This window comes from Hypanus sabinus, chromosome X1 (assembly GCF_030144855.1).
Source record: "Hypanus sabinus isolate sHypSab1 chromosome X1, sHypSab1.hap1, whole genome shotgun sequence".
Lineage (NCBI taxonomy): Eukaryota > Metazoa > Chordata > Chondrichthyes > Myliobatiformes > Dasyatidae > Hypanus > Hypanus sabinus.
Window position 1 is genome coordinate 32649927 of NC_082738.1, and position 18922 is coordinate 32668848.

Here is an 18922-nt window from a genome sequence, read left to right on the forward strand (position 1 = left end):
TGTAACTGAACAGAGTCACTGTTTATTCAGGGTGACGGTCACTCACTGTGTAACTGAACAGAGTTACTGTTTATTCAGGGTGACGGTCACTCACTGTGTAACTGAACAGAGTCACTGCTTATTCAGGGTGACGGTCACTCACTGTGCAACTGTACAGTGTCACTGTTTATTCAGGGTGACGGTCACTCACTGGAACTGTACAGAGTCAATGTTTATTCAGGGTGAGGGTTACACATTGTGTAACTGTACAGAGTCACTGTATATTCAGGGTGAGGGTCACTCACTGTGTAACTGTACAGAGTCACTGATTATTCAGGGTGAGGGTCACTCATTGCTGAACTGTACAGAGTCACTGTTTATTCAGGGTGAGGTTCACTCACTGTAACTGTACAGAGTCACTATTTATTCAGGGTGAGGGTCGCTCACTGTGTAACTGTACAGAGTCACTGTTTATTCAGGGTGAGGGTCACTCACTGTGTAACTGTACAGAGTCTCTGTTTATTCAGGGTGACGGTCACACACTGTGTAACTGTACAGAGTCACTGTATATTCAGTGTGAGGGTCACTCACTGTGTAACTGTAAAGAGTCACTGTTTATTCAGGGTGAGGGTCACTCACTGTGTAACTGTACAGAGTCACTGTTTATTCAGGGTGAGGGTCACTCACAGTAACTGTACAGAGGCACTGTTTATTCAGGGTGACGGTCACTCACTGTGTAACTGTACAGAGTCACTGTTTATTCAGGACGAGGGTCTCTCACTGTGTAACTGTAAAGAGTCACTGTTTATTCAGGGTGAGGGTCACTCACTGTGTAACTGTACAGAGTCACTGTTTATTCAGGGTGACGGTCACTCACTGTGTAACTGTACAGAGTCACTGTTTATTCAGGGTGAGGGTCACTCACTGAGTAAGTGAACAGAGTCACTGTTTATTCAGGGTGAGGGTCACTCACTGTGTAACTGTACAGAGTCACTGTTTATTCAGGGTGATGGTCATTCACCGTGTAACTGTACAGAGTCACTGTTTATTCAGGGTGAGGGTCACTCACTATGTAACTGTACAGAGTCACTGTTTATTCAGGGTGAGGGTCACTCACTGTAACTGTACAGAGTCACTGTATATTCAGGGTGAGTGTCACTCACTGTGTAACTGTACAGAGTCACTGTTTATTCAGGGTGACAGTCACTCACTGTGTAACTGTAAAGAATCACTGTTTATTCCGGGTCAGTGTCACTCCCTGTGTATCTGAACAGAGTCACTGTTTATTCGGGATGATGGTCACTCACTGTAACTGTACAGAGTCACTGTTTATTCAGGGTGAGGGTCACACACTGTAACTGTACAGAGTCAATGTTTGTTCAGGGTGAGGGTTACGCATTGTGTAACTGTACAGAGTCACTGTATATTCAGGGTGAGGGTCACTGACTGCGTAACTGTACAGAGTCACTGTTTATTCAGGGTGACAGTCACTCACTGTGTAACTGTACAGAGTCACTGTTTATTCAGGACGAGGGTCACTCAGTGTGTAACTGTACAGAGTCACTGTTTCTTCAGTGTGATGGTCACTCACTGTGTAACTGTACAGAGTCACTGTTTATTCAGGGTGAGGGTCAGTCACTGTGTAACGGTACAGAGTCACTGTTTATTCAGGGTGAGGGTCACTCACTGTGTAACTGTACAGAGTCACTGTTTATTCAGGGTAAGGGTCACTCACTGTGTAACTGTACAGAGTCACTTTTTTTTCAGGGTGACGATCAATCACAGTGTAACTGTACAGAGTCACTGTTTATTCAGGGTGAGGGTCACTCACTGTGTAACTGTACAGAGTCACTGTTTATTCAGGGTGAGGGTGACTCACTGTGTAACTGAACAGAGTCACTGTTTATTCAGGGTCAGGGTCACTCACTGTGTAACTGTACAGAGTCACTGTTTATTCAGGGTGATGGTCATTCACCGTGTAACTGTACAGAGTCACTGTTTATTCAGGGTGAGGGTCACTCACTGTGTAACTGTACAGAGTCACTGTTTATTCATGGTGACGGTCACTCACTGTGTAACTGTACAGAGTCACTGTTTATTCAGTGTGACGGTCACTCACTGTAACAGTACAGAGTCACTGTTTATTCAGGGTGAGTGTCACTCATTGTGTAACTCTACAGAGTCACTGTTTATTCAGGGTGAGGGTCACTCACTGTGTAACTGTACAGAGATACTGTTTATTCAGGGTGAGGGTCACTCACTGTGTAACTGTACAGAGTCAATGTTTATTCAGGGTGAGGGTCACTCACTGTGTAACTCTACAGAGTCACTGTTTATTCAGGGTGAGGGTCACTCACTGTAACTCTACAGAGTCACTGTTTATTCAGTGTGAGGGTCACTTACTGTAACTCTAGAGGGTCACGGTTCATTCAGGGTGAGGGTCACTCACTGTGCAAGTGTACAGATTCACTGTTTATTCAAGGTGACGGTCAATCACTGTGTAAATGTGCAGAGTCACTGTTTGTTCAGGGTGACGGTCACTCACTGTGTAACTGTACAGAGTTACTGTTTATTCAGGGTGACAGTCACTCACTGTAACTGTACAGAGTCACTGTTTATTCAGGGTGACGGTCACACACTGTGTTACTATACAGAGTCACTGTTTATTCAGGGTGAGGGACACTCACTGTGCAAGTGTACAGAGTCACTGTTTATTCAAGGTGACGGTCAATCACTGTGTAACTGTACAGAGTCACTCACTGTGTAACTGTACAGAGTCACTGTTTATTCAGGTTGAGGGTCACTCACTGTAACTATACAGAGTCACTATTTATGTAGGGCGAGGGTCACTCACTGTGTAACTGTACAGAGTCACTGTTTATTCAGGGTGAGGGTCACACACTGTGTAACTGTACAGAGTCACTGTATATTCAGTGTGAGGGTCACTCACTGTATAACTGTACAGAGTCACTGTTTATTCAGGGTAAGGGTCACTCACTGTGTAACTGTACAGAGTCTCTGTTTATTCAGGGTGAGGGTCACTCACTGTGTAAATGTACAGAGTCACAGTTTATTCAGGGTGACGGTCATTCACTGTGTAACTGTACAGAGTCACTATTTATTCAGGGTGAGGGTAACTCACTGTGTAACTGAACAGAGTCACTGTTTATTCAGGGTGATGGTCACTCACTGTGTAACTGAACAGAGTTACTGTTTATTCAGGGTGACGGTCACTCACTGTGTAACTGAACAGAGTCACTGTTTATTCAGGGTGAGGGTCACTCACTGTGTAACTGTACAGAGTCACTGTTTATGCAGGGTGAGGGTTACAAATGGTGTAACTGTACAGAGTCACTGCTTATTCAGGGTGACGGTCACTCACTGTGCAACTGTACAGAGTCACTGTTTATTCAGGGTGAGGGTCACTCACTGTGTAACTGTACAGTCACTGTTTATTCAGGGTGAGGGTCACACACTGTAACTGTACAGAGTCACTGTTTATTCAGGGTGATGGTTACACATTGTGTAACTGTACAGAGACACTGTATATTCAGGGTGAGGGTCACTCACTGTGTAACTGTACAGAGTCACTGTTTATTCAGGGTGAGGGTCACACACTGTGTAACTGTACAGAGTCACTGTTTATTCAGGGTGATGGTCATTCACCGTGTAACTTTACAGAGTCACTGTTTATTCAGGGTGAGGGTCACTCACTATGTAACTGTACAGAGTCACTGTTTATTCAGGGTGAGGGTCACTCACTGTAACTGTACAGAGTCACTGTATATTCAGGGTGAGTGTCACTCACTGTGTAACTGTACAGAGTCACTGTTTATTCAGGGTGACAGTCACTCACTGTGTAACTGTAAAGAATCACTGTTTATTCCGGGTCAGTGTCACTCCCTGTGTATCTGAACAGAGTCACTGTTTATTCGGGATGATGGTCACTCACTGTAACTGTACAGAGTCACTGTTTATTCAGGGTGAGGGTCACACATGTAACTGTACAGAGTCAATGTTTGTTCAGGGTGAGGGTTACGCATTGTGTAACTGTACAGAGTCACTGTATATTCAGGGTGAGGGTCACTGACTGCGTAACTGTACAGAGTCACTGTTTATTCAGGGTGACAGTCACTCACTGTGTAACTGTACAGAGTCACTGTTTATTCAGGACGAGGGTCACTCAGTGTGTAACTGTACAGAGTCACTGGTTCTTCAGTGTGATGGTCACTCACTGTGTAACTGTACAGAGTCACTGTTTATTCAGGGTGAGGGTCACTCACTGTGTAACTGTACAGAGTCACTGTTTATTCAGGGTAAGGGTCACTCACTGTGTAACTGTACAGAGTCACTTTTTTTTCAGGGTGACGATCAAGCACAGTGTAACTGTACAGAGTCACTGTTTATTCAGGGTGAGGGTCACTCACTGTGTAACTGTACAGAGTCACTGTTTATTCAGGGTGAGGGTGACTCACTGTGTAACTGAACAGAGTCACTGTTTATTCAGGGTCAGGGTCACTCACTGTGTAACTCTACAGAGTCACTGTTTATTCAGGGTGAGGGTCACTCACTGTGTAACTGTACAGAGATACTGTTTATTCAGGGTGAGGGTCACTCACTGTGTAACTGTACAGAGTCAATGTTTATTCAGGGTGAGGGTCACTCACTGTGTAACTCTACAGAGTCACTGTTTATTCAGGGTGAGGGTCACTCACTGTAACTCTACAGAGTCACTGTTTATTCAGTGTGAGGGTCACTTACTGTAACTCTAGAGGGTCACGGTTCATTCAGGGTGAGGGTCACTCACTGTGCAAGTGTACAGATTCACTGTTTATTCAAGGTGACGGTCAATCACTGTGTAACTGTGCAGAGTCACTGTTTGTTCAGGGTGACGGTCACTCACTGTGTAACTGTACAGAGTTACTGTTTATTCAGGGTGACAGTCACTCACTGTAACTGTACAGAGTCACTGCTTATTCAGGGTGACGGTCACACACTGTGTTACTATACAGAGTCACTGTTTATTCAGGGTGAGGGACACTCACTGTGCAAGTGTACAGAGTCACTGTTTATTCAAGGTGACGGTCAATCACTGTGTAACTGTACAGAGTCACTCACTGTGTAACTGTACAGAGTCACTGTTTATTCAGGTTGAGGGTCACTCACTGTAACTATACAGAGTCACTATTTATTTAGGGCGAGGGTCACTCACTGTGTAACTGTACAGAGTCACTGTTTATTCAGGGTGAGGGTCACTCACTCTGTTACCGTACAGAGTCACTGTTTATTCAGGGTGAGGGTCACTCACTGTGTAACTGTACAGAGTCACTATTTATTCAGGGTGAGGGTCAGTCACTGTGTAACTGTACAGAGTCACTGTTTATTCAGGGTGAGGGTCAGTCACTGTGTAACTGTACAGAGTCACTGTTTATTCAGGGTGACGGTCACTCACTGTAACTATACAGAGTCACTATTTATATAGGGTGAGGGTCACTCACTGTGTAACTGTACAGAGTCACTGTATATTCAGTGTGAGGGTCACTCACTGTATAACTGTACAGAGTCTCTGTTTATTCAGGGTGAGGGTCACTCACTGTGTAACTGTACAGAGTCACAGTTTATTCAGGGTGACGGTCATTCACTGTGTAACTGTACAGAGTCACTATTTATTCAGGGTGAGGGTAACTCACTGTGTAACTGAACAGAGTCACTGTTTATTCAGGGTGATGGTCACTCACTGTGTAACTGAACAGAGTTACTGTTTATTCAGGGTGACGGTCACTCACTGTGTAACTGAACAGAGTCACTGTTTATTCAGGGTGACGGTCACTCACTGTGTAACTGTACAGAGTCACTGTTTATTCAGGGTGAGGTCACTCACTCTAACTGTACAGTCACTGTTTATTCAGGGTGAGGGTCACACACTGTAACTGTACAGAGTCACTGTTTATTCAGGGTGAGGGTCACTCACTCTAACTGTACAGTCACTGTTTATTCAGGGTGACGGTCACTCACTGTGTAACTGTACAGAGTCACTGTTTATTCAGGGTGAGGGTCACTCACTGTGTAACTGTACAGATTCACTGTTTATTCAGGGTGAGGGTCACTCACTGTGTAACTGAACAGAGTCACTGTTTATTCAGGGTCAGGGTCACTCACTGTGTAACTGTACAGAGTCACTGTTTATTTAGGGTGAGGGTCACTCACTCTAACTACAGAGTCACTGTTTATTCAGGGTGAGGGTCACTCACTGTAACCTTACAGAGTCACTGATTATTCAGGGTGAGGGCCACTCACTGTAACTGTACAGAGTCACTGTTTATTCAGGGTGAGGGTCACTCACTCTAACTGTACAGTCACTGTTTATTCAGGGTGAGAGTCACTCACTGTGTAACTGTACAGAGTCACTGTTTATTTAGGGTGAGGGTCACTCACTCTAACTGTACAGTCACTGTTTATTCAGGGTGAGGGTCACACACTGTAACTGTACAGAGTCACTGTTTATTCAGGGTGAGGGTCAGTCACTGTGTAACTGTACAGAGTCACTGTTTATTCAGGGTGACGGTCACTCACTGTGTAACTGTACAGAGTCACTGTTTATTCAGGGTGAGGGTCACTCACTGTGTAACTGTACAGATTCACTGTTTATTCAGGGTGAGGGTCACTCACTGTGTAACTGAACAGAGTCACTGTTTATTCAGGGTCAGGGTCACTCACTGTGTAACTGTACAGAGTCACTGTTTATTCAGGGTGACGGTCACTCACTGTGTTACTGTACAGAGTCACTGTTTATTCAGCGTGAGGGACACTCACTGTTACTGTACAGAGTCACTGTTTATTCAGGGTGACAGTCACTCAGTGTGTAACTGTACAGAGTCACTGTTTAATCATGATGATGGTCACTCACTGTGTAACTGTACAGAGTCACTGTTTATTTAGGGTGAGGGTCACTCACTCTAACTACAGAGTCACTGTTTATTCAGGGTGAGGGTCACTCACTGTGTAACTGTACATAGTCACTGTTTATTCAGGGTGACCGTCACTCACTGTAACATTACAGAGTCACTGATTATTCAGGGTTAGGGTCACTCACTGTAACTGTACAGAGTCACTGTATATTCAGGGTGAGGGTCACTCACTGTGTAACTGTACAGAGTCACAGTTTATTCAGGGTGACGGTCATTCACTGTGTAACTGTACAGAGTCACTGTTTATTCCGGGTCAGTGTCACTCCCTGTGTATCTGAACAGAGTCACTGTTTATTCGGGATGATGGTCACTCACTGTAACTGTACAGAGTCACTGTTTATTCAGGGTGAGGGTGACACATGTAACTGTACAGAGTCAATGTTTGTTCAGGGTGAGGGTTACGCATTGTGTAACTGTACAGAGTCACTGTATATTCAGGGTGAGGGTCACTGACTGCGTAACTGTACAGAGTCACTGTTTATTCAGGGTGACAGTCACTCACTGTGTAACTGTACAGAGTCACTGTTTATTCAGGACGAGGGTCACTCAGTGTGTAACTGTACAGAGTCACTGTTTCTTCAGTGTGATGGTCACTCACTGTGTAACTGTACAGAGTCACTGTTTATTCAGGGTGAGGGTCAGTCACTGTGTAACGGTACAGAGTCACTGTTTATTCAGGGTGAGGGTCACTCACTGTGTAACTATACAGAGTCACTGTTTATTCAGGGTAAGGGTCACTCACTGTGTAACTGTACAGAGTCACTTTTTTTTCAGGGTGACGATCAATCACAGTGTAACTGTACAGAGTCACTGTTTATTCAGGGTGACGGTCACTCACTGTGTAACTGTACAGAGTCACTGTTTATTCAGGGTGAGGGTCACTCACTGTGTAACTGTACAGAGTCACTGTTTATTCATGGTGACGGTCACTCACTGTGTAACTGTACAGAGTCACTGTTTATTCAGTGTGACGGTCACTCACTGTAACAGTACAGAGTCACTGTTTATTCAGGGTGAGTGTCACTCACTGTGTAACTCTACAGAGTCACTGTTTATTCAGGGTGAGGGTAACTCACTGTGTAACTGTACAGAGATACTGTTTATTCAGGGTGAGGGTCACTCACTGTGTAACTGTACAGAGTCAATGTTTATTCAGGGTGAGGGTCACTCACTGTGTAACTCTACAGAGTCACTGTTTATTCAGGGTGAGGGTCACTCACTGTAACTCTACAGAGTCACTGTTTATTCAGTGTGAGGGTCACTTACTGTAACTCTAGAGGGTCACGGTTCATTCAGGGTGAGGGTCACTCACTGTGCAAGTGTACAGATTCACTGTTTATTCAAGGTGACGGTCAATCACTGTGTAACTGTGCAGAGTTACTGTTTATTCAGGGTGACAGTCACTCACTGTAACTGTACAGAGTCACTGCTTATTCAGGGTGACGGTCACACACTGTGTTACTATACAGAGTCACTGTTTATTCAGGGTGAGGGACACTCACTGTGCAAGTGTACAGAGTCACTGTTTATTCAAGGTGACGGTCAATCACTGTGTAACTGTACAGAGTCACTCACTGTGTAACTGTACAGAGTCACTGTTTATTCAGGTTGAGGGTCACTCACTGTAACTATACAGAGTCACTATTTATTTAGGGCGAGGGTCACTCACTGTGTAACTGTACAGAGTCACTGTTTATTCAGGGTGAGGGTCACTAACTCTGTTACCGTACAGAGTCACTGTTTATTCAGGGTGAGGGTCACACACTGTGTAACTGTACAGAGTCACTGTTTATTCAGGGTGAGGGTCAGTCACTGTGTAACTGTACAGAGTCACTGTTTATTCAGGGTGAGGGTCAGTCACTGTGTAACTGTACAGAGTCACTGTTTATTCAGGGTGACGGTCACTCACTGTAACTATACAGAGTCACTATTTATATAGGGTGAGGGTCAATCACTGTGTAACTGTACAGAGTCACTGTTTATTCAGGGTGAGGGTCACTCACTGTGTAACTGTACAGAGTCTCTGTTTATTCAGGGTGACGGTCACACACTGTGTAACTGTACAGAGTCACTGTATATTCAGTGTGAGGGTCACTCACTGTATAACTGTACAGAGTCTCTGTTTATTCAGGGTGAGGGTGACTCACTGTGTAACTGTACAGAGTCACAGTTTATTCAGGGTGACGGTCATTCACTGTGTAACTGTACAGAGTCACTATTTATTCAGGGTGAGGGTAACTCACTGTGTAACTGAACAGAGTAACTGTTTATTCAGGGTGATGGTCACTCACTGTGTAACTGAACAGAGTTACTGTTTATTCAGGGTGACGGTCACTCACTGTGTAACTGAACAGAGTCACTGTTTATTCAGGGTGACGGTCACTCACTGTGTAACTGTACAGAGTCACTGTTTATTCAGGGTGAGGGTCACTCACTCTAACTGTACAGTCACTGTTTATTCAGGGTGAGGGTCACACACTGTAACTGTACAGAGTCACTGTTTATTCAGGGTGAGGGTCAGTCACTGTGTAACTGTACAGAGTCACTGTTTATTCAGGGTGACGGTCACTCACTGTGTAACTGTACAGAGTCACTGTTTATTCAGGGTGAGGGTCACTCACTGTGTAACTGTACAGATTCACTGTTTATTCAGGGTGAGGGTCACTCACTGTGTAACTGAACAGAGTCACTGTTTATTCAGGGTCAGGGTCACTCAGTGTGTAACTGTACAGAGTCACTGTTTATTCAGGGTGACGGTCACTCACTGTGTTACTGTACAGAGTCACTGTTTATTCAGCGTGAGGGACACTCACTGTGCAAGTGTACAGAGTCACTGTTTATTCAGGGTGAGGGTCCTCACTGTTACTGTACAGAGTCACTGTTTATTCAGGGTGACAGTCACTCAGTGTGTAACTGTACAGAGTCACTGTTTAATCAGGATGATGGTCACTCACTGTGTAACTGTACAGAGTCACTGTTTATTTAGGGTGAGGGTCACTCACTCTAACTACAGAGTCACTGTTTATTCAGGGTGAGGGTCACTCACTGTGTAACTGTACATAGTCACTGTTTATTCAGGGTGACGGTCACTCACTGTAACCTTACAGAGTCACTGATTATTCAGGGTGAGGGCCACTCACTGTAACTGTACAGAGTCACTGTTTATTCAGGGTGAGGGTCACTCACTCTAACTGTACAGTCACTGTTTATTCAGGGTGAGAGTCACTCACTGTGTAACTGTACAGAGTCACTGTTTATTTAGGGTGAGGGTCACTCACTCTAACTGTACAGTCACTGTTTATTCAGGGTGAGAGTCACTCACTGTGTAACTGTACAGAGTCACTGTTTATTCAGGGTGAGGGTCATTCACTGTGTAACTGTACAGAGTCACTGTTTATTTAGGGTGAGGGTCACTCTAACTACAGAGTCACTGTTTATTCAGGGTGAGGGTCACTCACTGTGTAACTGTACAGAGTCACTATTTATTCAGGGTGAGGGTAACTCACTGTGTAACTGAACAGAGTCTGTTTATTCAGGGTGATGGTCACTCACTGTGTAACTGAACAGAGTTACTGTTTATTCAGGGTGACGGTCACTCACTGTGTAACTGAACAGAGTCACTGTTTATTCAGGGTGACGGTCACTCACTGTGTAACTGTACAGAGTCACTGTTTATTCAGGGTGAGGGTCACTCACTCTAACTGTACAGTCACTGTTTATTCAGGGTGAGGGTCACACACTGTAACTGTAGAGAGTCACTGTTTATTCAGGGTGAGGGTCAGTCACTGTGTAACTGTACAGAGTCACTGTTTATTCAGGGTGACGGTCACTCACTGTGTAACTGTACAGAGTCACTGTTTATTCAGGGTGAGGGTCACTCACTGTGTAACTGTACAGATTCACTGTTTATTCAGGGTGAGGGTCACTCACTGTGTAACTGAACAGAGTCACTGTTTATTCAGGGTCAGGGTCACTCACTGTGTAACTGTACAGAGTCACTGTTTATTCAGGGTGACGGTCACTCAATGTGTTACTGTACAGAGTCACTGTTTATTCAGCGTGAGGGACACTCACTGTGCAAGTGTACAGAGTCACTGTTTATTCAGGGTGAGGGTCACTCACTGTTACTGTACAGAGTCACTGTTTATTCAGGGTGACAGTCACTCAGTGTGTAACTGTACAGAGTCACTGTTTAATCAGGATGATGGTCACTCACTGTGTAACTGTACAGAGTCACTGTTTATTTAGGGTGAGGGTCACTCACTCTAACTACAGAGTCACTGTTTATTCAGGGTGAGGGTCACTCACTGTGTAACTGTACATAGTCACTGTTTATTCAGGGTGACGGTCACTCACTGTAACCTTACAGAGTCACTGATTATTCAGGGTGAGGGCCACTCACTGTAACTGTACAGAGTCACTGTTTATTCAGGGTGAGGGTCACTCACTCTAACTGTACAGTCACTGTTTATTCAGGGTGAGAGTCACTCACTGTGTAACTGTACAGAGTCACTGTTTATTTAGGGTGAGGGTCACTCACTCTAACTGTACAGTCACTGTTTATTCAGGGTGAGAGTCACTCACTGTAACTGTACAGAGTCACTGTTTATTCAGGGTGACGGTCACTCACTGTGTAACTGTACAGAGTCACTGTTTATTCAGGGTGAGAGTCACTCACTGTGTAACTGTACAGAGCCACTGTTTATTCAGGGTGAGAGTCACTCACTGTGTAACTGTACAGAGTCACTGTTTATTCAGGGTGAGAGTCACTCACTGTGTAACTGTACAGAGTCACTGTTTATTTAGGGTGAGGGTCACTCACTCTAACTGTACAGTCACTGTTTATTCAGGGTGAGAGTCACTCACTGTGTAACTGCACAGAGTCACTGTTTATTCAGGGTGAGAGTCACTCACTGTGTAACTGTACAGAGTCACTGTTTATTCAGGGTGAGGGTCATTCACTGTGTAACTGTACAGAGTCACTGTTTATTTAGGGTGAGGGTCACTCACTCTAACTGTACAGTCACTGTTTATTCAGGGTGAGAGTCACTCACTGTGTAACTGTACAGAGTCACTGTTTATTTAGGGTGAGGGTCACTCACTCTAACTGTACAGTCACTGTTTATTCAGGGTGAGAGTCACTCACTGTGTAACTGTACAGAGTCACTGTTTATTCAGGGTGAGAGTCACTCACTGTGTAACTGTACAGAGTCACTGTTTATTCAGGGTGAGAGTCACTCACTGTGTAACTGTACAGAGTCACTGTTTATTCAGGGTGAGGGTCATTCACTGTGTAACTGTACAGAGTCACTGTTTATTCAGGGTGAGGGTCATTCACTGTGTAACTGTACAGAGTCACTGTTTATTTAGGGTGAGGGTCACTCACTCTAACTACAGAGTCACTGTTTATTCAGGGTGAGGGTCACTCACTGTGTAACTGTACAGAGTCACTGTTTATTTAGGGTGAGGGTCACTCACTCTAACTACAGAGTCACTGTTTATTTAGGGTGAGGGTGACTCACTGTGTAACTGTACAGAGTCACTGTTTATTCAGGGTGAGGGTCACTCACTCTAACTGTACAGTCACTGTTTATTCAGGGTGAGAGTCACTCACTGTAACTGTACAGAATCACTGTTTATTCAGGGTGAGGGCCACTCACTCTAACTGTACAGTCACTGTTTATTCAGGGTGAGGGTCACTCACTGTAACTGTGCAGAGTCACTGTTTATTCAGGGTGAGGGTCACTCACTGTGTAACTGTACAGAGTCACTGTTTATTTAGGATGAGGGTCACTCACTCTAACTACAGAGTCACTGTTTATTCAGGGTGAGAGTCACTCACTGTGTGACTGTACAGAGTCACTGTTTATTTAGGATGAGGGTCACTCACTCTAACTACAGAGTCACTGTTTATTCAGGGTGAGGGTCACTCACTGCAACTGTACAGAGTCACTGTTTATTCAGGGTGACGTTCACTCACTGTAACTGTACAGAGTAACTTTTTATTCAGATAGAGGGCCACTCACTCTAACTGTACAGTCACTGTTTATTTAGGGTGAGGGTCACTCACTCTAACTACAGAGTCACTGTTTATTCAGGGTGAGAGTCACTCACTGTGTAACTGTACAGAGTCACTGTTTATTCAGGGTGAGAGTCACTCACTGTGTAACTCTACAGAGTCACTGTTTATTCAGGGTGAGAGTCACTCACTGTGTAACTGTACAGAGTCACTGTTTATTCAGAGTGAGGGTCACTCACTCTAACTGTACAGAGTCACTGTTTATTCAGGGTGAGGGTCACTCACTCTAACTGTACAGAGTCACTGTTTATTCAGGGTGAGGGTCACTCACTGTGTAACTGTACAGAGTCACTGTTTATTCAGGGTGAGAGTCACTCACTGTGTAACTGTAGAGAGTCACTGTTTATTCAGGGTGACGGTCACTCACTGTGTAACTGTACAGAGTCACTGTTTATTCAGGATCTGGGTGACACTGTGTAACTGTACAGAGTCACTGTTTATTCAGGGTGACGTTCACACACTGTAACTGTACAGAGTCACTGTTTATTCAGGGAGAGGGTCACTCACTGTGTAATTGTACAGAGTCACTGTTTATTCAGGGTGAGGGTCACTCACTGTGCAACTGTACAGAGTCACTGTTTATTCACGGTGAGGGACCGTCACTGTGTAACTGTACAGAGTCACTGTTTATTCAGGGTGAGGGTCACTCACTGTAACTGTACAGAGTCACTGTTTATTCAGGGTGAGAGTCACTCACTGTGTAACTGTACAGAGTCACTGTTTATTCAGGGTGAGGGTCACTCACTCTAACTGTACAGTCACTGTTTATTCAGGGTGAGAGTCACTCACTGTGTAACTGTACAGTCACTGTTTATTCAGGGTGAGAGTCACTCACTGTGTAACTGTACAGAGTCACTGTTTATTTAGGGTGAGGGTCACTCACTCTAACTACAGAGTCACTGTTTATTCAGGATGAGGGTCACTCACTGTGTAACTGTATAGAGTCACTGTTTATTTAGGGTTAGGGTCACTCACTCTAACTACAGAGTCACTGTTTATTCAGGGTGAGAGTCACTCACTGTGTAACTGTACATAGTCACTGTTTATTCAGGGTGAGGGTCACTCACTCTAACTGTACAGACACTGTTTATTCAGGGTGAGAGTCACTCACTGTGTAACTGTACAGAGTCACTGTTTATTTAGGGTGAGGGTCACTCACTCTAACTGTACAGTCACTGTTTATTCAGGGTGAGAGTCACTCACTGTGTAACTGTACAGAGTCACTGTTTATTCAGGGTGAGGGTCATTCACTGTGTAACTGTACAGAGTCACTGTTTATTTAGGGTGAGGGTCACTCACTCTAACTACAGAGTCACTGTTTATTCAGGGTGAGGGTCACTCACTGTGTAACTGTACAGAGTCACTGTTTATTCAGGGTGAGGGTCACTCACTGTAACTGTACAGAGTCACTGTTTATTCAGGGTGAGAGTCACTCACTGTGTAACTGTACAGAGTCACTGTTTATTCAGGGTGAGGGTCACTCACTCTAACTGTACAGTCACTGTTTATTCAGGGTGAGAGTCACTCACTGTGTAACTGTACAGTCACTGTTTATTCAGGGTGAGAGTCACTCACTGTGTAACTGTACAGAGTCACTGTTTATTTAGGGTGAGGGTCACTCACTCTAACTACAGAGTCACTGTTTATTCAGGATGAGGGTCACTCACTGTGTAACTGTATAGAGTCACTGTTTATTTAGGGTTAGGGTCACTCACTCTAACTACAGAGTCACTGTTTATTCAGGGTGAGAGTCACTCACTGTGTAACTGTACATAGTCACTGTTTATTCAGGGTGAGGGTCACTCACTCTAACTGTACAGACACTGTTTATTCAGGGTGAGAGTCACTCACTGTGTAACTGTACAGAGTCACTGTTTATTTAGGGTGAGGGTCACTCACTCTAACTGTACAGTCACTGTTTATTCAGGGTGAGAGTCACTCACTGTGTAACTGTACAGAGTCACTGTTTATTCAGGGTGAGGGTCATTCACTGTGTAACTGTACAGAGTCACTGTTTATTTAGGGTGAGGGTCACTCACTCTAACTACAGAGTCACTGTTTATTTAGGGTGAGGGTCACTCACTCTAACTACAGAGTCACTGTTTATTCAGGGTGAGGGTCACTCACTGTGTAACTGTACAGAGTCACTGTTTATTTAGGGTGAGGGTCACTCACTCTAACTACAGAGTCACTGTTTATTTAGGGTGAGGGTCACTCACTGTGTAACTGTACAGAGTCACTGTTTATTCAGGGTGAGAGTCACTCACTGTGTAACTGTACAGAGTCACTGTTTATTCAGGGTGACGGTCACTCACTGTGTAATGTACAGAGTCACTATTTATTCAGGGTGAGAGTCACTCACTGTGTAACTGTACATAGTCACTGTTTATTCAGGGTGAGGGTCACTCACTCTAACTGTACAGTCACTGTTTATTCAGGGTGAGAGTCACTCACTGTGTAACTGTACAGAGTCACTGTTTATTTAGGATGAGGGTCACTCACTCTAACTACAGAGTCACTGTTTATTCAGGGTGAGGGTCACTCACTGTGTAACTGTACAGAGTCACTGTTTATTCAGGGTGACGTTCACTCACTGTAACTGTACAGAGTAACTTTTTATTCAGATTGAGGGCCACTCACTCTAACTGTACAGTCACTGTTTATTCAGGGTGAGGGTCACTCACTGTGCAACTGTACAGAGTCACTGTTTATTCACGGTGAGGGTCCGTCACTGTGTAACTGTACAGAGTCACTGTTTATTTAGGGTGAGGGTCACTCACTCTAACTGTACAGTCACTGTTTATTCAGGGTGAGAGTCACTCACTGTGTAACTGTACAGAGTCACTGTTTATTCAGGGTGAGGGTCACTCACTGTGTAACTGTACAGAGTCACTGTTTATTTAGGGTGAGGGTCACTCACTCTAACTACAGAGTCACTGTTTATTCAGGGTGAGGGTCACTCACTGTGTAACTGTACAGAGTCACTGTTTATTTAGGGTGAGGGTGACTCACTGTGTAACTGTACAGAGTCACTGTTTATTCAGGGTGAGGGTCACTCACTCTAACTGTACAGTCACTGTTTATTCAGGGTGAGAGTCACTCACTGTAACTGTACAGAATCACTGTTTATTCAGGGTGAGGGCCACTCACTCTAACTGTACAGTCACTGTTTATTCAGGGTGAGGGTCACTCACTGTGTAACTGTACAGAGTCACTGTTTATTCAGGGTGAGAGTCACTCACTGTGTGACTGTACAGAGTCACTGTTTATTTAGGATGAGGGTCACTCACTCTAACTACAGAGTCACTGTTTATTCAGGGTGAGGGTCACTCACTGCAACTGTACAGAGTCACTGTTTATTCAGGGTGACGTTCACTCACTGTAACTGTACAGAGTAACTTTTTATTCAGATTGAGGGCCACTCACTCTAACTGTACAGTCACTGTTTATTCAGGGTGAGGGTCACTCACTCTAACTGTACAGTCACTGTTTATTCAGTGTGAGAGTCACTCACTGTGTAACTGTACAGAGTCACTGTTTATTCAGGGTGAGGTTCACTCACTCTAACTGTACAGAGTCACTGTTTATTCAGGGTGAGGGTCACTCACTCTAACTGTACAGAGTCACTGTTTATTCAGGGTGAGGGTCACTCACTGTGTAACTGTACAGAGTCACTGTATATTCAGGGTGAGAGTCACTCACTGTGTAACTGTACAGAGTCACTGTTTATTCAGGGTGACGTGCACACACTGTAACTGTACAGAGTCACTGTTTATTCAGGGAGAGGGTCACTCACTGTGTAATTGTACACAGTCACTGTTTATTTAGGGTGAGGGTCACTCACTGTGCAACTGTACAGAGTCACTGTTTATTCAGGGTGAGGGTCACTCACTGTGTAACTGTACAGAGTCACTGTTTATTTAGGGTGAGGGTCACTCACTCTAACTACAGAGTCACTGTTTATTTAGGGTGAGGGTGACTCACTGTGTAACTGTACAGAGTCACTGTTTATTCAGGGTGAGGGTCACTCACTCTAACTGTACAGTCACTGTTTATTCAGGGTGAGAGTCACTCACTGTAACTGTACAGAATCACTGTTTATTCAGGGTGAGGGCCACTCACTCTAACTGTACAGTCACTGTTTATTCAGGGTGAGGGTCACTCACTGTGTAACTGTACAGAGTCACTGTTTATTCAGGGTGAGAGTCACTCACTGTGTGACTGTACAGAGTCACTGTTTATTTAGGATGAGGGTCACTCACTCTAACTACAGAGTCACTGTTTATTCAGGGTGAGGGTCACTCACTGCAACTGTACAGAGTCACTGTTTATTCAGGGTGACGTTCACTCACTGTAACTGTACAGAGTAACTTTTTATTGAGATTGAGGGCCACTCACTCTAACTGTACAGTCACTGTTTATTCAGGGTGAGGGTCACTCACTCTAACTGTACAGTCACTGTTTATTCAGTGTGAGAGTCACTCACTGCGTAACTGTACAGAGTCACTGTTTATTCAGGGTGAGGGTCACTCACTCTAACTGTACAGAGTCACTGTTTATTCAGGGTGAGGGTCACTCACTCTAACTGTACAGTGTCACTGTTTATTCAGGGTGAGGGTCACTCACTGTGTAACTGTACAGAGTCACTGTTTATTCAGGGTGAGAGTCACTCACTGTGTAACTGTACAGAGTCACTGTTTATTCAGGGTGACGGTCACTCACTGTGTAACTGTACAGAGTCACTGTTTATTCAGGATGTGGGTCACACTGTGTAACTGTACAGAGTCACTGTTTATTCAGGGTGACGTGCACACACTGTAACTGTACAGAGTCACTGTTTATTCAGGGAGAGGGTCACTCACTGTGTAATTGTACAGAGTCACTGTTTATTCAGGGTGAGGGTCACTAACTGTGCAACTGTACAGAGTCACTGTTTATTCAGGATGTGGGTCACACTGTGTAACTGTACAGAGTCACTGTTTATTCAGGGTGACGTGCACACACTGTAACTGTACAGAGTCACTGTTTATTCAGGGAGAGGGTCACTCACTGTGTAATTGTACACAGTCACTGTTTATTCACGGTGAGGGTCCGTCACTGTGTAACTGTACAGAGTCACTGTTTATTCAGGGTGAGGGTAACTCACTGTAATTGTACAGAGTCACTGTTTATTCAGGGTGAGAGTCACACACTGTGTAACTATACAGAGTCACTGTTTATTCAGGGTGAGGGTCACTCACTCTAACTGTACAGTCACTGTTTATTCAGGGTGAGAGTCACTCACTGTGTAACTGTACAGTCACTGTTTATTCAGGGTGAGAGTCACTCACTGTGTAACTGTACAGAGTCACTGTTTATTTAGGGTGAGGGTCACACACTCTAACTACAGAGTCACTGTTTATTCAGGGTGAGGGTCACTCACTGTGTAACTGTATAGAGTCTCTGTTTATTTAGGGTGAGGGTCACTCACTCTAACTACAGAGTCACTGTTTATTCAGGGTGAGAGTCACTCACTGTGTAACTGTACATAGTCACTGTTTATTCAGGGTGAGGGTCACTCACTCTAACTGTACAGTCACTGTTTATTCAGGGTGAGAGTCACTCACTGTGTAACTGTACAGAGTCACTGTTTATTTAGGGTGAGGGTCACTCACTCTAACTGTACAGTCACTGTTTATTCAGGGTGAGAGTCACTCACTGTGTAACTGTACAGAGTCACTGTTTATTCAGGGTGAGGGTCATTCACTGTGTAACTGTACAGAGTCACTGTTTATTTAGGGTGAGGGTCACTCACTCTAACTACAGAGTCACTGTTTATTCAGGGTGAGGGTCACTCACTGTGTAACTGTAAAGAGTCACTGTTTATTTAGGGTGAGGGTCACTCACTCTAACTACA

General features: G+C 44.4%; 1 protein-coding gene across 1 annotated transcript in view; it reads right to left on the reverse strand.

Annotated features, from left to right (window-relative positions):
* Window positions 1-18922, reverse strand: part of LOC132384773 (low-density lipoprotein receptor-related protein 1-like) — a 337602-nt gene that overhangs the window by 268052 nt on the left and 50628 nt on the right.